Source organism: Gadus morhua, chromosome 16 (assembly GCF_902167405.1).
Source record: "Gadus morhua chromosome 16, gadMor3.0, whole genome shotgun sequence".
NCBI lineage: Eukaryota > Metazoa > Chordata > Actinopteri > Gadiformes > Gadidae > Gadus > Gadus morhua.
The window spans coordinates 5,847,910-5,856,138 of NC_044063.1; the positions used below are offsets into that span (position 1 = coordinate 5,847,910).

Sequence of the window (8,229 nt, forward strand, 5' to 3'; positions counted from 1 at the left end):
GACGCACGCAGACGGCCCGAGATTATTGACCTATCAATAAACTCTCATCCCAATCCTGTCGGAAGATTAACCAAATAAAACCGGAGACACTGGAATCCATCTGCCGGCCATGCGGGCGCATTAATGAGCGGCATTGACATGCATGGGGACCGCGGAGGACGTGCTGTACCCCGCGGCCCGGTGGATCCGGCCCGCCGTCCTGGCCTCCCGGCGCCGGCCGCTACCTCCAGAGCAGTCAAACCCCTGTCTTAAAGGATGTCCCTCAATATCCCAATGGATATACATATAAACGTATACAGCACACACACACAGACACACAAACGCACGCACGCACGCACGCACGCACGCACGCACGCACACTTTGTTTAAATATACATTTATGCAAGCTGCTGATGTTAAGAGCATGTACAGAATAGAATAATGTTGGCCTATAAACACACACACGTTTTGTTGTATTTGTATCTTAAGCATCGGATCAATCGGAATGATTGAATATCATTAAGAGTCAGCCCTCAGTGACCTTTTGGGATCGTGTTACAATCACCGTGACGACGAGAAGGTCAGTCTATCTCTCTTCCCACACCCCCACCCCCCAACTCAAAACAAGACGGGTCACGACAACAAAGGGTTTGGCGGTGTGGTTAAGAGGTCAGAGGTCGCGACCTTACCACTTTCATACTGTGGTGAAGAAACTGCAGGCTTTAACCGGCACACTAGCTGCTAATTAACAGCAAGTTTGTATAAAGTTCCAGCACTTCTGCCGTCCTTCAGAAGCAAGGCTGTTTCATGTCCTTGTGGTGTGCTTCTGTTTCATCCTCTTAAGTATTTATGCAAGCGCTGGTGGTTTTGATTATCCGTCGGCTGTTTAATCAGGGAGGCGATGGATTTTTAGAGAGATAAGATTCTCATCTACCAGGGGTGTATGTTTAAGACCACAGCACATGAACAAACTATCAGAAAGTAAAAATAAAACAATACAAGACATAGAAGAAGCTTTATTGGTTAGCAGTATAGGCTGAAGATCATGCGATCTGAAGTCCCAGGAAAGAAGTAACATTCCGCCATCTCAATACTTATAATACAATAACCAAACAACCAGTTGTTATTGTAGTGGTTAGAAAGTACCAAAATGGCCTTCAAAACGGCCATCTTCTCGGAATGTGCTATCGTGAAATCCTCCTATTGATAGAATCACAGATAGAACGGTGTGTGTGTGGATGAAGGCTGGTTTGTGCTGCCTAACCTGGACTGACCGTGCGGCTGGCTGAGGCTGCACACCTGTTGCACATTGAGCAATCAGTGTGCAACATGTTAAACCAGCCGTCACCACACATCTCCTGCATGGTAACCCGGAGCCCCATGTATCTCATAGTCAGATATCGTTGTCTGCAACCTCACAATGAACCGGTCTTCCAACACCACTGCTCTGCGTCCTTGTCTGGAGGAGCTCAGCTTAAGTTACCTAGGTGGAGTGTGGCAGCTTTGTTACAAACTCGAATGCACCTGGATACATTTCACTCAGGTAAAGCTGGCATGAGTGCATGTGCTTTGCTTTATGTGTATGTCCTTGGAGACCTAAAATTGATCTCATCAGTGCGTGTTTGTGTATGTGTGTATGCGTTTGTATCCGTACATGTACCCGTGTTACGTTTAAATGGATTTTTGTCATCGAATCTTAGCTAGTCTTCGCATTAAAGCTGCATTACCACTAATTAAACCTGAGGATTTTTCAATTTCCTGAAATTGCCGTTTTTAAACCCATTTTGTCATTGCCTAATTTTCCCCGCCACACAATTATTTGGAAATAGATTGTTACTGAAAAAAACTACAGATATGTAATCTACCCCAGAGTCTAAATGTGATGAGATGTGTTTGGTGTCATTATACCTAACAATTCCCAGCCAACAATAACCCCAGTTCACCTCAGTTTTCCACCATTATTAATATTTTGGTGGGACTGGCAATGCTTACCCACTGTTTAATTGTCGAATTAACGTGCATGCATCTTAAGCCCATCTTAATTGTCTTTTGGTGATTTTTAATTAAGGGCTATTCCACGGCTGCAGTGGCAGACAGGCCTGCCTCCCTCTCTGATAAAGAGAGGAAGGGATACAGTGGGGTTTAACACGCTCTCCTCCTAATGAAAAACCACAGGCCTGGCATTCAAGCTCCCTATTAACGCTGGTCTCTGCTGAACACATTCACTATAACAAGAAAAACATAAAAATAACTTATTTTGTATTGAGCTTTTCGTGATTGACTAAATGACGCTCAAAGACCGGATCTGGATCGAATGGTTCGATTTAAAGACTGAAATCGAGGGTTGGGGGGGGAAAAGTATTGTATAGGGATTTACAAGACATGGAAACACAAGTAAATAATTAAAAAGAAAATGCTGTGTGTGTGTATGTGTTTTTTAGTCTGGTAGTACTTCCTCAGTTGGTTCAGATAAGGATACTTGTATGCCAGGTTTGTGACTCACTCAGTCTGTCTCTCCCCCTCTGTCTGTCTCTCTCTCTGTCTTGTAGAGAAGTAAGACCTAAGGAAATGTTGGTGGCCTCATCTCATGGTATCCCGCCGATGTATTTTGAACCTCTGATGCACGCCTCGCGCTCCCTCTGTAGAGATGGAAGCTATAAGTGACACTCTGACATGTATGGCTACCTCCTCCCCGTGGGTTCTTGTGTACAGACTGCCGACTGTAAGAGGTGCACATGAGAGGCGTTGTGCACGGATATGGCATCCTGGTGCTGCCTGGCTGTCATCACACTGTCGCTACGCTACGTGGTCGTCATGGTGTGCTCACCCTGTTCGCTGTTGTCGTGGTGTCATCACACTGTCGCTAAGCTACGTGGTCGTCATGGTGTGACCACCCTGTTCGCTACGTGGTTGTCGTGGTGTCATCACACTGTCGCTACGCTACGTGGTCGTCATGGTGTGACCACCCTGTTCGCTACCTGGTTGTCGTGGTGTCATCACACTGTCGCCATCACACTGTTGCTACGCGGTCCTCATTGTGTCAGCACACTGTTGCTACGCTACATGGTCGTATTGTTTTGAAGCCCTGGAGTTTATTAAATATGGCACGGGATGTTGACCCTTCACCCACAGCCGGAGGTAATGGGGAGGGAGGACCCCCGAGGTGTGTAGATGGGGGGGCCCCCCTGCCAGCCGGGTGGGTACTAGACCTGTACACTTGAGTGGAGTACAGAGTTCTTTATTATCCCCACAGGGGCCGATCATATTGCAGCGAGCAGCTGAGGAAACCACAAACATAAAGGCACATGAGCATAGAAAACCATCATTGAATAACAGCATCAGCAGTGAACAGTCGGTCTCCGCAGACACTCCAGCTCCACGGTTAGGCTGAGGTTAGCCTCAGGGATGGAGGAGGGGATCGAATCGATGACCACTGCCACATCTAGGAATTCCCATATCTACACCCTGCGGGACGAAGGGCAGACTGAATAGAGTGTGTGTGTCTAGTCACTTTTCTGGTAGTGACTGGATTAGTGTCATTTCTGAACACATCCTCACCAGTAGTGAAGGGGTAGCATCAGTTAGATTTGGCCTGATTTAGTCTATAATGTAAGTAAAATTGGATATTCTCAAGTCACAGGAGCCTGACAAAATGAAAGAGGAAAGCACATCAATATTAGCATTTCTGAAGCTTAAATTGCAAATTTTTGTATTTTTGACTTGATACATTAACAAACTAATGAATTATTTATCTAAATTATATCTGTTAATCCTAACGGCACAAGAGGGCTACAGCTTTAGAAGTGGAAATTACGCATGGTGAGATTGTAGTGCTAATAATTAAATGCTATGGCTGCAAGTCCTCTGAAACTAAGAAAATCAACTTTAACAGTTTTGTATCAACATTCATCTTCCTGTGTTGTATTTTGTCTGTTTGATTTGAACCTGCACTATTAAACTTCTGCTGATTATTTTTGCTACCGGTAAATAAATATCTGAAGCAAACATTTCTTAAGAAAACGTGCCAATTATTCAATGCATCCAGTGAAGTTCTCTATTATTCATATTATTCTGGTCCACTTTTGCCCTTCCCCTGCTATTGGGTGCACTTGCATAGTGCCAGTATAACCAGGTAAGCAAATTGGAAGTTGGATATGTTTAACTTTATATTTTGAATACTTTTCACAGTGCAGCTTCCAACCCAAAGTGAACATCTTCTCTTGGAAAAACAGTTATGTTCTATTCAAGGAAGTGAGTGAGAAAAGGCTGGTGTTTCTGTAATCTCTTGTCTACCATGCCAGTCGCTATGGCGACAACCTGCCTGGATCCGTGCTGAAAACCAAACTAAACAAATTACAGACTTTTGTCGATTTTATTATTCAATGTAGATTCTAAAGATAACAGTTAAATAAGTAGTTATTTTAAGAGTAGTTATTAAAAGACTAGTTCATAATTATGTTACATGACCTGAATTTGTTTTGTGTTTGTTCACCAGATGTTCCGTGATCTCCTTCACAAACCTTCCATGACCTGAACTTCCTCTATTTAGAAGGTAAAACATTTCCAATAAACCTTTGTTATATTGCACCTTTAGAAATGTGGAGAAGGAAAAACTAAAGAAATTGTTAAACTGGCATAAAAGTAGAAACTCAAACCAATAAATATACCCAAGCAAAAAAGCTAAACCAGCAAGAACTGGTATCATAAATGACATAAATATAAATAAGGCAATATCAATCTTATATTTTCATCAACTGTTATGCGTTCACTGAAGGCGATTTACTATAAGAGTTGTGGATGTCTTCAATATAGATTATACTGTCATATGTTTAATGCATGCAGTCTCTCAACGTGCTTCACACTGCATGCTTGGATGTGCAGATAACGATGTTGGTGCTTTGTAACCATCCTTCACTCTAATTAGTCTAATGCGATGGCTGCAGCTTTTATTTATTATTCTAAAAATTATAGCATGCAGTACGTGGTACTTTGTGTGGCATGATGTTTCCAGCTCATTTGTATTATTTCAATGAAACCCCTTCCTGTTCCTATTTCTATACAGAGGCGCTGACAGAAAAAAAGCTAAATGTACAATATTTCTTTTTTTCAACAATTTGGGAGGCCTGTTCTTGTATATTTCAGCGGCAATCACACAGCAGCTTCTCCAGGCCATGTTTTTGATTGGTTCAAATTGGGGCACGGTGATGTCAACAGCTGTTGGGGCCATCACTGGCCAATTAGAAGCATTGTTTACTGAAAAAAATAAAACCTATTCTTGCCACTCTAAACCAACCAACAACTTATTCCCTTATTCACTTGTTGGCAATTAAAAAACAAGTTCCGCTTCAACATAGAGAACTGGATGCCTGTGCCTTAATAAGTCCTGGCATCTTCATGCAAACACCTTCTAAAATCATGGTCATTCTGCTGGCCTATAAGAGGTCAGAACCCCCGTAGCCGTATTAATGAGTTGCTTAAGAAAAGAGACTTTCAGATCACTAACACTATTATTTGTCTGCATGCTCCCGTGATATTACCTAAACAGCGTACCTCAAATAATTGCAACACGATTGTTTGAACTACCAACGTTGGAACATGTGACGATCTTGCTTTTTTTTTTTTTTAAACCCCTCTTCCTCCGAGCTCACGATTTCCGTAACGACAAATGCTATGAATACTAATTAAACGGCTGCATGTGGGTGCATGGATCATTGCTCTCCGCTGATTAAGGAACGATAGGAGAGACTATATAAATCAAAGACAACCTACCCATCTAATTAGCTGGCCCAGCCATTAAATCCACTAACAAGCAACCGAGGTGATTCTTCCCCACATAATCTTCCCCGTGATTACATGATGCCGATGCGACCGTCGAACTCTCTGTTCGTCTCTGTTGTCACGGTAAAAAATGAAAAGCGGACCGTGAAAGTAGGGTTGGACATAAACGACTACCCCATCTCTGAGTAAGGGAACGCAGTAGGTAGATGAGTGGAGGAGTCGTTACAATTTTGTGCTCGAACAACAGCCATAATTCATACTTTTTTCTTCACTTGTTCCCAAGGGCATACAGGGGACCTGGTCATTTCAATTACAGAATTGTGTTACGCAGTTTTGACCAATTTTAATATTCCTTTTTATATCAATTAATTATCCCTGACAGCAACATTATATCAAGGTATAAACCGTGAGTATGAAGGACGGACCATTACCTTATGTTTTTAATTACTTCCGCATCATTTATGTGTCGCACCCCCCCCAATTTGCACATCAGCTAGCTAACCCACAACGCGGACAAACTACAGCTCAGCTCAAAACCGTGGCAGCTAGCAGGCTAGCGGCTAGTCCAGGACTTGCCCTCCAGGCACATCGACTCCAGGGTTAATGGCTAACATGCTAACATACTGTCTCTCACAGAGGGGAAGATGCTCATCAGTGTGGTTGTTATTTTTGTACCTTGGAGGAAAATGTGCTGACTTCCCAAAGTAAGAGCGTGTGTCGTCACCTGGCAGCGGCTTGATCTTGGACCCCCTGCCCGACTTCCTGGGGATAATCGTGAGAGAACCAGCAGGAGAGGATAATGAGAGGGGGGGGTGGCTTAGAATAGCTTTATTTATTTGTCATTGTGTTTGCTCTTCCCTTTGTGTTATAATGAGCCTTAAGTACTCAGAAAAGCATTGTTGAAATCCAAGCTTGTTATCAGTTTTTGTTGCATGCAATTCATTATGAATCATAATAAAATAAATCGCAATAGGCCTATCCTTTTCAATATGTAGCTTATTATTATGCATTGTTGTAACTACCACCGCCAGAACGGCCCACACTACAAACCTCCCTGACTAGTGATGGAGAAATTATTATGAAACAATTATACTAAAACATATTGTTATCCTGATATGCTTGTTTCATAATCGTTTGGATTCAGACGAAAATTTATGCGAGGTCTCAAAAGATTCCTAGCTCTGCATGTTTTTATTCAACGTTTGAAGGAGCAAGGTCCCATGAGCTCAAACAAGACAGCCTGCTGAATCCTAGCCACCAGTTCACTGCTAATGGTGGGACAAAAAAACCCATATGGACTAGCATCGTACAGTTTACCTCCGCATGAAGTCAGTGGTAAATATGGAACAATATTGGTTTGAAGATGGATCGTAAAAATGTACGGAAATAATTTATCCGAGCCGTGATGCACTACTCACGGCAATTCTTCCTCCTGACAGTGGCTTGCGTTAAAAGTGTGCTAAGCAGGCGATCCTCCATGCATTAATGTTCATAACACTAATTGCCTCATCTGTACCCCCCCCCCCCCCCTCCTGGGGGTACAGACCAGCCTCCCCCACAACATAACTTGACTATTTTTCAGGGACAGGCTGGAGGAGGAAGAGATGGGTGTGTGTAGCATGGTTCTATCTCTGTGCAACACTGATGCGATTAGTCTCTCTCGCTCTCTCTCTCTGACGTTGTGGGCAATCTGTCATTCTGAGAAGCTGTGGCGAATCGGGAGTAAATCGTGAAGGAGCCAAGGGTGTCACATCTTGCGCGGGGAGGGGGGGGGCTGAACCCAGAAGCGATGAGAGATCAGACTCGGAGGGGTAGACGTAAAATTGTGCTTTACCTCATGTAAACAAACCAAGAACCGACTAACTGGCTGATACCTAAGGAACTTGAATATCAGCAACGTATGTGAACAAAATGACTCATTAAAGACACTCACGACAATTGTTACAGTGCCCCCCCCCCCCCTTCCCCCTCAAGGAATGCCTCCTGGCTTTCCTCCGGGCTACGCTGGAAGCTTGGCTGCATCGGCAGGCCGTGTCTGAGGCACCGCTGCCCCGCCAGGCTTTGTCTGAGCTCTGCCTCGCCCGCAGGCAGCGGAGGAGACTGCTCAGGCTCAGGGCAAGGAACCTCAGGCTCAGGACTAATAACAATACTCCATTATTATGGATGGCATTTATACAGCGCTCTTCTCGCTACCCAAAGCACTTTACGTGTGTGTGTGTTCAACCTTTTGTAGATCTGTGATTTAATCGGGAGAAGGATGGACACTATGAGATGAGATGCCGTCGGATGGGAATGCATGGAGCGACCCTTGCTCAATGTTGGCTGGGCAATGGCCTACTCTGACCGTACGGATAGGCCAACTCACCATATAGATGGCTGAATTCAGGCCCTCCTTTATCGGTCTCGGAACCCTCCAATGAGCCGCGGCTAGAGCCTGGGTTTGAATCAAGGCCGGGCCTTGCGAATTCCAGA

At 44.0% G+C, this 8,229-nt stretch overlaps 1 long non-coding RNA gene across 2 annotated transcripts; it reads left to right on the forward strand.

Annotated features, from left to right (window-relative positions):
- The first annotated feature begins 890 nt into the window (after positions 1–890).
- On the forward strand, positions 891–6,739 carry LOC115528922 (uncharacterized). 2 transcript variants are annotated; one of them, XR_003973404.1, is made up of 3 exons: positions 891–1,522; positions 4,475–4,531; positions 6,440–6,739. It is a non-coding gene; the product is annotated as an uncharacterized LOC115528922 (long non-coding RNA). The 2 variants fall into 2 exon arrangements; XR_003973403.1 differs by lacking the exon at positions 6,440–6,739 and adding an exon at positions 5,042–6,433.
- The last annotated feature ends 1,490 nt before the right edge of the window (positions 6,740–8,229 follow it).